The following is a 15,514-nucleotide window of genomic DNA, read 5'->3' as shown; positions in this document are numbered from 1 at the left end:
TGTCAGTCCCAGTTTTACTGTGTGTCCAATTGCTACTGTGTGTCCCAGTGTTGCGGCCAGTCCCAGTGTAACTGTCAATCCCACTGTTTGTGTGTGTCCCAGTGTTACTATAACCCCCAGTATTACTGTCAGTCGAAGTGTTACTGTGTGTCTCAATGCTACTGTCAGTCCCAGTGTTACTGTGTATCGCAGTATTACTGTCAGTCCCAGTGTTACTGTGTGTCCCAGTGGTACTGTGTATCCGAGTTTTACTGTGCGTCCCAGTGCTACTGTGTGTCCCAGTGCTACTGTGTGATCCAGTGTACTGTCAGTACCAGTGTTACTGGATTTCCCCGTGTTACTTTGTGTTTCTTTGTTACTTTCAGTCCCAGTGTTACTGTCAGTTTCAGTGTTGCTGTCAAACCCACTGTTAGTGTGTGTCGCTGTGTTACTCTGTGTCCCAATTTTACTGTCAGTCCTAGTGTTACCATGCGTTCCAGTGTTACAATCAGTCTCAGTGTTACTGTCAGTCCCAGATGTTACGGTCAGTCCCATTGTTACTTTGTGTCCCTATGTTACTGTGTGTGTCCCAGTGTTACTGCATGTCCCAATGTTATTTTCAGTCCCAGTGTTACTGCGCGTTCCAGTGTAGGTGTATGTCCCAGTATTATTATAACCCCCAGTATTTCTGTCAGGCCCAGTGTTACCGTGTGTCCCAATGTTACTGTCAGTCCCAGTGTTACTGTGTATCGCAGTGTTACTGTGTATAACAGTTTTACTGTTAGACCCAGTGTTACTGTCAGTCCAAATGTTACTGCATGTCCCAGTGTTACTTTGTGTTCCAGTATTACTGTGGGTCCCAGTGTGACATGTCCTGGTGTTACTGTGTGTGCCAGTATTACTGTATGTCCCAGTGTTACTGTCCATCCCAGTGTTACTTTGTGTCCCATTGTTACTGTGTGTCACAGTGAACAGTCTATCACAGTGTTACTCTCAGTCCCAGCGTTACTGTGTCACCAGTGATACTCTCAGTCCCAGTGTAACTATCAGTCCCAGTGTTACTGTGTGTCCCAGTGTTACTGTGTGTCCCAGTGTTACTGTCAACCACAGTATTGCTGTCAGTCCCAGTGTTAATGTGTATCAAAGTGTTACTGTGTCTCCCAGTGTTACTGTGTGTCCCAGTGTTACTATGTGTCCCAACGTTACTGGCAGTCCCAGTATTACTGTGTTTCCCAGTGTTACAGTCAGTCCCAGTGTTACTATGTGTCCCTATGTTACTGTGTGTCCCAGTGTTACTGCATGTCACAGTGTTACTGTCAGTCCCAGTGTTATTGTGTGTTCCAGTGTTAGTGTGTGTAACAGTATTACTATGACCCCCAGTATTACTGTCAGTCCCAGTATTACTGTGTGCCCCAATGTTACTGTTGGTCTCAGTGCTACTGTGTATCGTAGTGTTACTGTGTGTCCCAGATTTCCTGTTAGTCCCAGTGTTACTGTCAGTCTCATTTTTACTGTTTGTCCCAGTATTACTGTTAGTCCCAGCTTTACTGTCCATCCAAGTGCTACTGTGTCTCCCAGTGTTACGGTCAGTCCCATTGTTACTGTGTGTCCCAGTGTTACTGTGTGTCACAGTGTTACTGTGCAATCCAGTGGTTGGTGTATTATCCCAGTATTACTATAACCCCCAGTATTACTGTCAGGCCCAGTGTTACCATGTGTCCCAATGTTACTGTCAGTCCCAGTGTTAATGTACATCGCAGTGTTACTGTGTTTCCCAGTGTTACAGTCAGTCCCAGTGTTACTATGTGTCCCTATGTTACTGTGTGTCCCAGTGTTACTGCATGTCACAGTGTTACTGTCAGTCCCAGTGTTATTGTGTGTTCCAGTGTTAGTGTGTGTCCCAGTATTACTATGACCCCCAGTATTACTGTCAGTCCCAGTATTACTGTGTGCCGCAATGTCACTGTCAGTCCCAGTGTTACTGTGTATCGTAGTGTTACTGTGTGTCCCAGATTTCCTGTTAGTCCCAGTGTTACTGTCAGTCTCATTTTTACTGTGTGTCCCAGTATTACTGTTAGTCCCAGCTTTACTGTCCATCCAAGTGCTACTGTGTCTCCCAGTGTTACGGTCAGTCCCATTGATACTGTCAATCCCACGCTTCGTGTATGTCCCAGTATTACTGTCAGTCCCAATGTTACTGTGTGTCCCAGTGTTACTGTCAGTCACAGTGTTACTATGCAATCCAGTGGTTGGTGTATTATCCCAGTATTACTATAACCCCCAGTATTACTGTCAGGCCCAGTGTTACCGTGTGTCCCAATGTTACTGTCAGTCCCAGTGTTAATGTACATCGCAGTGTTACTGTGTTTCCCAGTTTTACTGTTAGACCCAGTGTTACTGGAAGTCCCAGAGTTACTGTGTGTTCCAGTGTTACGTGTCCCAGTGTTACTGTGTGTCCCAATGTTACTATCCGTCCCAGTGTTACTGTGTGTCCCAGTGTTACAGTCAGTCCCAGTGTTACTGTCAGTCCAAGGTGTTACTGTCAGTCCCAGTGTTACTGTGTGTCCCTATGTTACTGTGTGTCACAGTGTTACTGCATGTCCCAGTGTTACTGTCAGTCCCAGTGTTATAGTGTGTTCCAGTGTTAGTGTGCATCCCAGTATTACTATGACCCCCAGTATTACTGTCAGTCCCAGTATTACTGTCTGCCGCAATGTCACTGTCAGTCCCAGTGCTACTGTGTATCGTAGTGTTACTGTTTGTCCCAGATTTCCTGTTAGTCCCAGTGTTACTGTCAGTCTGATTTTTACTGTGTGTCCCAGTATTACTGTCAGTCCCAGTTTTACTGTGTGTCCCAGTGTTACAGTCAGTCCCAGTGTTACTGTGTGTTCCAGTGTTACTGTCTCCCAGTGCTACTGTGTGTCCCATTACTACAGCGTGTCCCAGTGTTACTATAAATTCCAGTGTTACTGTCAAACCCACTGTTAGTGTGTGTCGCAGTGTTACTCTGTGTCCCAATCTTACTGTCCGTCCCAGTGTAACAGTCAGTCCCAGTGTTACTGTGTGTCCCAATATTACTGTCAGTCCCAGTGTTACTGTGTGTTCCAGTGGTTGGTGTGTGTCCCAGTATTACTGCCAGGCCCAGTGTTACAGTGTGTCCCAATGTTACTGTCAGTCCCAGTATTTCTGTGTATCGCAGTGTTACTATTTTTCCCAGTTTTACTGTTAGACCCAGTGTTACTGGCAGTCCCAGAGTTACTGTGTGTTCCAGTGTTACGTGTCCCAGTGTTACTGTGTGTTCCAGTATTACTGTGTGTCCCAATGTTACTGTCCGTCCCAGTGTTACTGTGTGTCCCAGTGTTACAGTCAGTCCCAGTGTTACTGTCAGTCCAAGGTGTTACTGTCAGTCCCAGTGTTACTGTGTGTCCCTATGTTACTGTGTGTCACAGTGTTACTGCATGTCCCAGTGTTACTGTCAGTCCCAGTGTTATAGTGTGTTCCAGTGTTAGTGTGCATCCCAGTATTACTATGACCCCCAGTATTACTGTCAGTCCCAGTATTACTGTCTGCCGCAATGTCACTGTCAGTCCCAGTGCTACTGTGTATCGTAGTGTTACTGTTTGTCCCAGATTTCCTGTTAGTCCCAGTGTTACTGTCAGTCTGATTTTTACTGTGTGTCCCAGTATTACTGTCAGTCCCAGTTTTACTGTGTGTCCAATTGCTACTGTGTGTCCCAGTGTTACGGCCAGTCCCAGTGTAACTGTCAATCCCACTGTTTGTGTGTGTCCCAGTGTTACTGTCAGTCCCAGTGTTACTGTGTGTCCCAGTGTTATTGTCAGTCCCAGTGTTACTGTGTGTCCCAGTGTTACAGTCAGTCCCAGTGTTACTGTGTGTACCAGTTTTACCATGTCTCCCAGTGCTACTGTGTGTCCCATTACTACAGCGTGTCCCAGTGTTACTATAAATTCCAGTGTTACTGTCAAACCCACTGTTAGTGTGTGTCGCAGTGTTACTCTGTGTCCCAATCTTACTGTCCGTCCCAGTGTAACAGTCAGTCCCAGTGTTACTGTGTGTCCCAATATTACTGTCAGTCCCAGTGTTACTGTGCGTTCCAGTGGTTGGTGTGTGTCCCAGTATTACTGCCAGGCCCAGTGTTACAGTGTGTCCCAATGTTACTGTCAGTCCCAGTATTTCTGTGTATCGCAGTGTTACTATTTTTCCCAGTTTTACTGTTAGACCCAGTGTTACTGGCAGTCCCAGAGTTACTGTGTGTTCCAGTGTTACGTGTCCCAGTGTTACTGTGTGTTCCAGTATTACTGTGTGTCCCAATGTTACTGTCCGTCCCAGTGTTACTGTGTGTCCCAGTGTTACAGTCAGTCCCAGTGTTACTGTCAGTCCAAGGTGTTACTGTCAGTCCCAGTGTTACTGTGTGTCCCTATGTTACTGTGTGTCACAGTGTTACAGCATGTATGTCCCAGTGTTACTGTCAGTCCCAGTGTTATTTTGTGTTCCAGTGTTAGTGTGCGTCCCAGTATTACTATGACCCCCAGTATTACTGTCAGTCCCATTATAACTGTCTGCCGCAATGTCACTGTCAGTCCCAGTGCTACTGTGTATCGTAGTGTTACTGTTTGTCCCAGATTTCCTGTTAGTCCCAGTGTTACTGTCAGTCTGATTTTTACTGTGTTTCCCAGTATTACTGTCAGTCCCAGTTTTACTGTGTGTCCAATTGCTACTGTGTGTCCCAGTGTTACGGCCAGTCCCAGTGTAACTGTAAATCCCACTATTTGTGTATGTCCCAGTGTTACTGTCAGTCCCAGTGTTACTGTGTGTCCCAGTGTTATTGTCAGTCCCAGTGTTACTGTGTGTCCCAGTGTTATAGTCAGTCCCAGTGTTACTGTGTGTCCCAGTTTTACCATGTCTCCCAGTGCTACTGTGTGTCCCATTGCTACAGCTTGTCCCAGTGTTACTATAAATTCCAGTGTTACTGTCAAACCCATTGTTAGTGTGTGTCGCAGTGTTACTCTGTGTCCCAATCTTACTGTCCATCCCAGTGTAACAGTCAGTCCCAGTGTTACTGTGTGTCCCAATGTTACTGTCAGTCCCAGTGTTACTGCGTGTCCCAGTGTTACTGTGTGTTCCAGTATTACTGTGTGTTCCAGTATTACTGTTTGTCCCAGTGTTACTGTCCGTCCCAGTATTACTGCGTGTCCCAGTGTTACTGTCAGTCACAGTGTTACTGTCAGTCTCAGAGTTATGGTGCGTCCCATTGTTACTGTGTGTCCCAATGTTACTGTGTGCCACAGTGTTACTGTCAGTTCCTGTGTTAATGTGTATCGCAGTGTTATTGTGTGTACCAGTGTTACTGTGTGTCCCAGTGCTACTGTGTGTCCCAGTGTTACTGTATCTCCCAGTGTTACTGTGAGTCCCAGTGTTACTGTGTGTCCTAGTGTTACTGCGTGTCCCAGTTTTCCTGTCAGTCCCAGTGTTGCTGTCAATTACAGTGTACTGTCAGTCTCAGTGTTACTGGATTTCCCCATGTTACTTTGTGTCCCTTTGTTACTTTCAGTTCCAGTGTTATTGTCAGTCCAAGGGTTAGTGTGTGTCCCAGTGCTACTATGTGTTCCAGTGTTATGGTCAGTCCCAGTGTTACTGTCAATCGCAATGTTCGTGTGTATCCCAGTGTTATTGTGTGTCCCAGTGTTACTGTTAACCGCAGTGTTACTGTCAGTCCCATTGTTAATGTGTATTGCAGTGTTACTGTGTGTACCAGTTTTACTGTGTGTCCCAGTGCTACTGTGTGTTACAGTGTTCCGGTCAGTTACAGTGTTACTGTCAGTCCCATTTTTATGGTGTATCCCAGTGTTGCTGTGTGTCCCAGTGTTACTGTCAACCGCAGTATTACTGTCAGTCCCAGTGTTAATGTATATTGAAGTGTTACTGTGTGTACTAGTGTCACTGTGTGTCCCAGTGCTACTGTGTATCCCAGTGTTACTGTATCTCCCAGTGTTACTTTGAGTCCCAGTGTTACTGCATGACCGAGAGTTACTGCGTGTCCCATTTTAAATGTCAGTCCCAGTGTTACTTTGTGTCACGTTGTTACCATGTGTCCCAGTGTTACTGTCAGTCCCAGTTTTACTATCGGTCCCAGTGTTACTGTGTGTCCCAATCCTATTGTCGGTCCCAGTGTTACTGTATGCCCAGTGTTACTCCTTGCCCCAGTTTTACTGTCAGTCCCAGTGTAACTGTGTGTTCCAGTGTTAGTGTGTGTCCCAGTATAAGTATAACCCCCAGTATTACTGTCAGTGCCAGTGTTACTGTGTGTCCCAATGCTACTGTCAGTCCCAGTGTTACTGTGCATCAGAGTATTATTGTTGTCCCAGATGTCCTGTTAGTCCCAGTGTTACTGTCAGCCCCATTTTTACTGTGTGTCCCAGTATCACTGTCAGTCCCAGTTTTACTGTGTGTCCCAGTGCTACTGTGTGTACCATTGCTACTGGGTGATCCTGTGTACTGTCAGTCCTAGTGTTACTGGATTTCCCCATGTTACTTTGTGTCCCTTTGTTACTATCAGTCCCAGTGTTACTGTCAGTTCCAGTGTTACTGTCAAATCCACTGTTAGTATGTGTCGCTGTGTTACTCTGTGTCCCAATTTTACTGTCAGTTCCAGTGTTACTTTGTGTTCCAGTGTTACAGTCAGTCCCAGTGTTATTGTCAATCCCAGGTGTTACTTTCAGTCCCAGTGTTACTGTGTGTCCCTATTTTACTGTGTGTATCCTAGTGTTACTGCATGTCCCAATGTTACTTTCAATCCCAGTGTTACTGTGCGTTGCAGTGTTGGTGTGTGTCCCAGTATTACTATAACTCCCAGTATTACTGTCAGGCCCAGTGTTACCATGTGTCCCAATCTTACTGTCAGTCCCAGTGTTAATGTGTATCACAGTGTTACTGTGTATCACAGTTTTACTTTTAGACCCAGTGTTACTGTCAGTCCCAGTGTTACTGCGTGTCCCAGTGTTACTGTGTGTTTCATTATTACTGTGAGTCCCAGTGTTACTGTCTGTCCCAGTGTTACTGTGTGTCCCATTGTTACTGTGTGTCACAGTGAACAGTCTGTCACAGTGCTACTCTCAGTCCCAGCGTTACTGTGTCTCCCAGTGATACTCTCAGTCGCAGTGTAACTATCAGTCCCAGTGTTACTGTGTATCGCAGTGTTACTGTGTATCCCAGTGTTACTGTGAGTCCCAGTGTTACTATGTGTCCTAATGTTACTGTCAGTCAACTGTTATTGTCAGTCCCAGTGTTGCGGTGTGTCCCAGTGTTACTGTGTGTCCCAGTGTTACTGTCAACCACAGTATTGCTGTCAGTCCCAGTGTTAATGTGTATCGCAGTGTTACTGTGTATCCCAATGTTACTGTGAGTCCCAGTGTTACTGTGTGTCCTAATGTTACTGTATGTCCCAGTGTTGCTGTCAGTCGCAGTGTTCCTGTCAGTCCCAGTGTTACTGTCAATCCCAGTGTATTGTCAGTCCCAGTGTTACTGGATTTCCCAATGTTACTTTGTGTCCCTTTGTTACTTTCAGACCCAGTGTTACTGTCAGTTCCAGTGTTACTGTCAAACCCACTGTTAGTGTGTGTCGCCGTGTTACTCTATGTCCCAATTTTACTGTCAGTCCCAGTGTTACTGTGTGTTCCAGTGTTACAGTCAGTCCTAGTGTTACTGTCAGTCCCAGGTGTTACTGTCAGTGCCAGTGTTTACTGTGTGTCCCCATGTAAATGTGTGTGTCCCAATGTTACTGCATGTCCCAATGTTACTTTCCGTCCCAGTGCAACTGTGCGTTCCAATGTTGGTGTGTGTCCCACTAGTACTATAACCCCCAGTATTACAGTCAGGCCAATGTTACCAAGTGTCCCAATGTTACTGTCAGTCCCAGTGTTACTGTGTATCGCAGTGTTACTGTGTATCCCAGTTTTATTGTTAGACCCAGTGTTACTGTCAGTCCCAGTGTTACTGTGTGTCCCAGTGTTACATGTCCTGGTGTTACTGTGTGTTCCAGTATTACTGTGTGTCCCAGTGTTACTGTCCGTCCCAGTGTTACTGTGTGTCCCATTGTTACTGTGTGTCACAGTGAACAGTCTGTCACAGTCTTACTCTCAGTCCCAGCATTACTGTGTTTCCCCGTGATACTCTCAGTCCCAGTGTAACTATAAGTCCCAGTGTTACTGTGTGTCCCAGTGTTACTGTCAGTCACACTGTTATTGTCAGTCGCAGTGTTACGTGTGTCCCAGTGTTACTGTATGTCCTAGTGTTACTGCGTGTCCCAGTGTTGCTGTCAGTCACAGTGCTCCTGTCAGTCCCAGTGTTACTGTCAATCCTAGTCTACTGTCAGTCCCAGTGTTGCTGTATTTAACCATTTACTTTGTGTCCCTTTATTACTTTCACTCCCAGTGTTACTGTCAGTCCCAGTGTTACTGTTAATCCCAGTGTTACTGTCAGTCCCAGTGTTACTGTGTGTCGCAGCATTACTGCGTGTCGCAGTATTGCACGTCCCTGTATTACTGCATGTCCGAATGTTACTGTCAGTCCCAAGAGTTACTGTCAATCCCAGTGTTACTGTGTGTCCCATTGTTACTGTGCTTCCCAGTGAACTGTCATTCACAATGATACTGTCAGTCCCAGAGTTACTGTGTCTCGCAGTGATACTCTCAGTCACAGTGTAGCTCTCAGACCCAGTTTTGCTGTGTGTCCCAGTGTTACTTTCAGTCCCAGTGTTACTGTCAGTCCCAGTGTTACTGTTTGTCCCAGCGTTACAGTCAGTCCCAGTGTTACTGTCAGTCCAAGGTGTTACTGTCAGTCCCAGTGTTACTGTGTGTCCCTATGTTACTGTGTGTCACAGTGTTACAGCATGTATGTCCCAGTGTTACTGTCAGTCCCAGTGTTATTTTGTGTTCCAGTGTTAGTGTGCGTCCCAGTATTACTATGACCCCCAGTATTACTGTCAGTCCCAGTATTACTGTCTGCCGCAATGTCACTGTCAGTCCCAGTGCTACTGTGTATCGTAGTGTTACTGTTTGTCCCAGATTTCCTGTTAGTCCCAGTGTTACTGTCAGTCTGATTTTTACTGTGTGTCCCAGTATTACTGTCAGTCCCAGTTTTACTGTGTGTCCAATTGCTATTGTGTGTCCCAGTGTTACGGCCAGTCCCAGTGTAACTGTCAATCCCACTATTTGTGTATGTCCCAGTGTTACTGTCAGTCCCAGTGTTACTGTGTGTCCCAGTGCTATTGTCAGTCCCAGTGTTACTGTGTGTCCCAGTGTTATAGTCAGTCCCAGTGTTACTGTGTGTCCCAGTTTTACCATGTCTCCCAGTGCTACTGTGTGTCCCATTGCTACAGCTTGTCCTAGTGTTACTATAAATTCTAGTGTTACTGTCAAACCCATTGTTAGTGTGTGTCGCAGTGTTACTCTGTGTCCCAATCTTACTGTCCGTCCCAGTGTAACAGTCAGTCCCAGTGTTACTGTGTGTCCCAATGTTACTGTCAGTCTCAGTGTTACTGTGTGTCCCATTGTTACTGTGTGTTCCAGTATTACTGTGTGTTCCAGTATTACTGTTTGTCCCAGTGTTACTGTCCATCCCAGTATTACTGCGTGTCCCAGTGTTACTGTCAGTCACAGTGTTACTGTCAGTCTCAGAGTTATGGTGCGTCCCATTGTTACTGTGTGTCCCAATGTTACTGTGTGCCACAGTGTTACTGTCAGTTCCTGTGTTAATGTGTATCGCAGTGTTATTGTGTGTACCAGTGTTACTGTGTGTCCCAGTGCTACTGTGTGTCCCAGTGTTACTGTATCTCCCAGTGTTACTGTGAGTCCCAGTGTTACTGTGTGTCCTAGTGTTACTGCGTGTCCCAGTTTTCCTGTCAGTCCCAGTGTTACTGTCAATTACAGTGTACTGCCAGTCTCAGTGTTACTGGATTTCCCCATGTTACTTTGTGTCCCTTTGTTACTTTCAGTTCCAGTGTTATTGTCAGTCCCAGGGTTAGTGTGTGTCCCAGTGCTACTATGTGTTCCAGTGTTATGGTCAGTCCCAGTGTTACTGTCAATCGCAATGTTCGTGTGTATCCCAGTGTTATTGTGTGTCCCAGTGTTACTGTCAACCGCAGTGTTACTGTCAGTCCCATTGTTAATGTGTATTGCAGTGTTACTGTGTGTACCAGTTTTACTGTGTGTCCCAGTGCTACTGTGTGTTACAGTGTTCCGGTCAGTTACAGTGTTACTGTCAGTCCCATTTTATGGTGTATCCCAGTGTTGCTGTGTGTCCCAGTGTTACTGTCAACCGCAGTATTACTGTCAGTCCCAGTGTTAATGTATATTGAAGTGTTACTGTGTGTACCAGTGTCACTGTGTGTCCCAGTGCTACTGTGTATCCCAGTGTTACTGTATCTCCCAGTGTTACTTTGAGTCCCAGTGTTACTGCATGACCGAGAGTTACTGCGTGTCCCATTTTAAATGTCAGTCCCAGTGTTACTTTGTGTCACGTTGTTACCATGTGTCCCAGTGTTACTGTCAGTCCCAGTTTTACTATCGGTCCCAGTGTTACTGTGTGTCCCAATCCTATTGTCGGTCCCAGTGTTACTGTATGCCCAGTGTTACTCCTTGCCCCAGTTTTACTGTCAGTCCCAGTGTAACTGTGTGTTCCAGTGTTAGTGTGTGTCCCAGTATAAGTATAACCCCCAGTATTACTGTCAGTGCCAGTGTTACTGTGTGTCCCAATGCTACTGTCAGTCCCAGTGTTACTGTGCATCAGAGTATTATTGTTGTCCCAGATGTCCTGTTAGTCCCAGTGTTACTGTCAGCCCCATTTTTACTGTGTGTCCCAGTATCACTGTCAGTCCCAGTTTTACTGTGTGTCCCAGTGCTACTGTGTGTACCATTGCTACTGGGTGATCCTGTGTACTGTCAGTCCCAGTGTTACTGGATTTCCCCATGTTACTTTGTGTCCCTTTGTTACTATCAGTCCCAGTGTTACTGTCAGTTCCAGTGTTACTGTCAAATCCACTGTTAGTATGTGTCGCTGTGTTACTCTGTGTCCCAATTTTACTGTCAGTTCCAGTGTTACTTTGTGTTCCAGTGTTACAGTCAGTCCCAGGGTTATTGTCAATCCCAGGTGTTACTTTCAGTCCCAGTGTTACTGTGTGTCCCTATTTTACTGTGTGTATCCTAGTGTTACTGCATGTCCCAATGTTACTTTCAATCCCAGTGTTACTGTGCGTTGCAGTGTTGGTGTGTGTCCCAGTATTACTATAACCCCCAGTATTACTGTCAGGCCCAGTGTTACCATGTGTCCCAATCTTACTGTCAGTCCCAGTGTTAATGTGTATCACAGTGTTACTGTGTATCACAGTTTTACTGTTAGACCCAGTGTTACTGTCAGTCCCAGTGTTACTGCGTGTCCCAGTGTTACTGTGTGTTTCATTATTACTGTGAGTCCCAGTGTTACTGTCTGTCCCAGTGTTACTGTGTGTCCCATTGTTACTGTGTGTCACAGTGAACAGTCTGTCACAGTGCTACTCTCAGTCCCAGCGTTACTGTGTCTCCCAGTGATATTCTCAGTCGCAGTGTAACTATCAGTCCCAGTGTTACTGTGTATCGCAGTGTTACTGTGTATCCCAGTGTTACTGTGAGTCCCAGTGTTACTATGTGTCCTAATGTTACTGTCAGTCAACTGTTATTGTCAGTCCCAGTGTTGCGGTGTGTCCCAGTGTTACTGTGTGTCCCAGTGTTACTGTCAACCACAGTATTGCTGTCAGTCCCAGTGTTAATGTGTATCGCAGTGTTACTGTGTATCCCAATGTTACTGTGAGTCCCAGTGTTACTGTGTGTCCTAATGTTACTGTATGTCCCAGTGTTGCTGTCAGTCGCAGTGTTCCTATCAGTCCCAGTGTTACTGTCAATTCCAGTGTATTGTCAGTCCCAGTGTTACTGGATTTCCCAATGTTACTTTGTGTCCCTTTGTTACTTTCAGACCCAGTGTTACTGCGTGTCCCACTGTTACTGTGTGTTTCATTATTACTGTGAGTCCCAGTGTTACTGTCTGTCCCAGTGTTACTGTGTGTCCCATTGTTACTGTGTGTCACAGTGAACAGTCTGTCACAGTGCTACTCTCAGTCCCAGCGTTACTGTGTCTCCCAGTGACACTCTCAGTCGCAGTGTAACTATCAGTCCCAGTGTTACTGTGTATCGCAGTGTTACTGTGTATCCCAGTGTTACTGTGAGTCCCAGTGTTACTATGTGTCCTAATGTTACTGTCAGTCAACTGTTATTGTCAGTCCCAGTGTTGCGGTGTGTCCCAGTGTTACTGTGTGTCCCAGTGTTACTGTCAAACACAGTATTGCTGTCAGTCCCAGTGTTAATGTGTATCGCAGTGTTACTGTGTATCCCAATGTTACTGTGAGTCCCAGTGTTACTGTGTGTCCTAATGTTACTGTATGTCCCAGTGTTGCTGTCAGTCGCAGTGTTCCTGTCAGTCCCAGTGTTACTGTCAATCCCAGTGTATTGTCAGTCCCAGTGTTACTGGATTTCCCAATGTTACTTTGTGTCCCTTTGTTACTTTCAGACCCAGTGTTACTGTCAGTTCCAGTGTTACTGTCAAACCCACTGTTAGTGTGTGTCGCCGTGTTACTCTATGTCCCAATTTTACTGTCAGTCCCAGTGTTACTGTGTGTTCCAGTGTTACAGTCAGTCCTAGTGTTACTGTCAGTCCCAGGTGTTACTGTCAGTGCCAGTGTTTACTGTGTGTCCCCATGTAAATGTGTGTGTCCCAATGTTACTGCATGTCCCAATGTTACTTTCCGTCCCAGTGCAACTGTGCGTTCCAATGTTGGTGTGTGTCCCACTAGTACTATAACCCCCAGTATTACAGTCAGGCCAATGTTACCAAGTGTCCCAATGTTACTGTCAGTCCCAGTGTTACTGTGTATCGCAGTGTTACTGTGTATCCCAGTTTTATTGTTAGACCCAGTGTTACTGTCAGTCCCAGTGTTACTGTGTGTCCCAGTGTTACATGTCCTGGTGTTACTGTGTGTTCCAGTATTACTGTGTGTCCCAGTGTTACTGTCCGTCCCAGTGTTACTGTGTGTCCCATTGTTACTGTGTGTCACAGTGAACAGTCTGTCACAGTCTTACTCTCAGTCCCAGCGTTACTGTGTTTCCCCGTGATACTCTCAGTCCCAGTGTAACTATAAGTCCCAGTGTTACTGTGTGTCCCAGTGTTACTGTCAGTCACACTGTTATTGTCAGTCGCAGTGTTACGTGTGTCCCAGTGTTACTGTATGTCCTAGTGTTACTGCGTGTCCCAGTGTTGCTGTCAGTCACAGTGTTCCTGTCAGTCCCAGTGTTACTGTCAATCCTAGTCTACTGTCAGTCCCAGTGTTGCTGTATTTAACCATTTACTTTGTGTCCCTTTATTACTTTCACTCCCAGTGTTACTGTCAGTCCCAGTGTTACTGTTAATCCCAGTGTTACTGTCAGTCCCAGTGTTACTGTGTGTCACAGCATTACTGCGTGTCGCAGTATTGCACGTCCCTGTATTACTGCATGTCCGAATGTTACTGTCAGTCCCAAGAGTTACTGTCAATCCCAGTGTTACTGTGTGTCCCATTGTTACTGTGCTTCCCAGTGAACTGTCATTCACAATGATACTGTCAGTCCCAGAGTTACTGTGTCTCGCAGTGATACTCTCAGTCACAGTGTAGCTCTCAGACCCAGTTTTGCTGTGTGTCCCAGTGTTACTTTCAGTCCCAGTGTTACTGTCAGTCCCAGTGTTACTGTTTGTCCCAGCGTTACTGGGTGTCCCAATGTTACTGCATGTCCCAGTGTTACTGTCAACCCCAGTGTTACTGTCAGTCCCAGTGTTAATGTGTGCCCCAGTGTTACTGTGAGTCCCAGTGCGACTCTGTGTCCCAGTGCCACTGTATCTCCTAGTGTTACTCTGTGTTTCAGTGTTTCTGTGTGTTCCAGTGTTACTGTCAGTCCCAGTGTTACTGTGTGTCCCAGAGATTATGTGTGTCACAGCTTTACTGTCAGCCCCAATGTTGCTTTGTGTCACATTGTTACTGTGTGTCCCAGTATTACTCTGTGTCCCAGTGTTACTATCGGTACCAGTGTTACTGTGTGTCCCAATGTTACTGTCAGTCCCAGTGTTACTGTGTGTTCCAGTGTTACTGTGTGTCCCAGTATTACTCTGTCTCCCAGTGTTACTTTCAGGCCCAGTGTTACTGTCAGTCCCAGTTTTACTGTTATTCGCAGAATTACTGTTTGTCCCAGTGTTACTGTGTGTCCCAGTGTTTCTGTGTGTTCCAGTGTTACTGTCAGTCCCAGTGTTACTGTCAGTCCAAGGAGTTACTGTCAGTCCCAGTGTTACTGTGTGTCCCTATGTTACTGTGTGTCACAGTGTTACTGCATGTCCCAGTGTTAATGTGTATCGCTGTATTACTGAGAGTCCCAGTGTTCGTCTGTGTCCCAGTATTACTATGACCCCCAGTATTACTGTCAGTTCCAGTGTTACTGTGTATCATAGTGTTACTGTGTGTCCCAGATTTCCTGTTAGTCCCAGTGTTACTGTCAGTCCCAGAGATATTGTGTGTCACAGTGTTGCTGTGTCTCCCAGTATTACTGTGTGTTACAGTGTTACGGTCAGTCACAGTGGTACTGTCAGTCCCAGTTTTACGGTGTATCCCAGTGTTGCTGTGTCCCAGTGTTACTGTCAACCACTGTATTACTGTCAGTCCCAGTGTTAATGTATATTGCAGTGTTACTGTGTGTACTAGTGTCACTGTGTGTCCCAGTGCTACTGTGTATCCCAGTGTTACTGTATCTCCCTGTGTTACTTTGAGTCGCAGTGTTACTGTGTGACCCAGAGTTACCGCGTGTCCCATTTTTAATGTCAGTCCCAGTGTTACTTTGTGTCACATTGTTACTGTGTGTTCCAGTGTTACTGTCAGTCCCAGTTTTACTATAGGTCCCAGTGTTACTGTGTATCCCAATCTTACTGTCTGTCCCAGTGTTACTGTATGCCCAGTGTTACTCCTTGCCCCAGTGTTATTGTCAGTCCCAGTGTTACTGTGTGTCCCTATGTTACTGTGTGTCACAGTGTTACTGCATGTTCCAGTGTTAATGTGTATCGCTGTATTACTGAGTGTCCCAGTGTTAGTGTGTGTCCCAGTATTACTATGACCCCCAGTATTACTGTCAGTCCCGGTGTTACTGTGTATCATAGTGTTACTGTGTGTCCCAGATTTCCTGTTAGTCCCAGTGTTATTGTCAGTCGCATTTTTACTGTATGTCCCAGTGTTACTGTCAGCCCCAGAGATGTTGTGTGTCGCAGTGTTGCTGTGTCTCCCAGTGTTACTGTGTGTCCCAGTTTTACTGTGTGTTACAGTGCTATTGTGTGTCCCAGTGCTACTGTGTGTTACAGTGTCACGGTCAGTCACAGTGTTACTGTCAGTCCCAGTTTTACGGTGTATCCCAGTGTTGCTGTG

This window comes from Pristiophorus japonicus, chromosome 11 (genome assembly GCF_044704955.1).
Source record: "Pristiophorus japonicus isolate sPriJap1 chromosome 11, sPriJap1.hap1, whole genome shotgun sequence".
In the NCBI taxonomy this organism is placed as follows: domain Eukaryota; kingdom Metazoa; phylum Chordata; class Chondrichthyes; family Pristiophoridae; genus Pristiophorus; species Pristiophorus japonicus.
Note: the sequence above shows the minus strand (reverse complement) of the source record.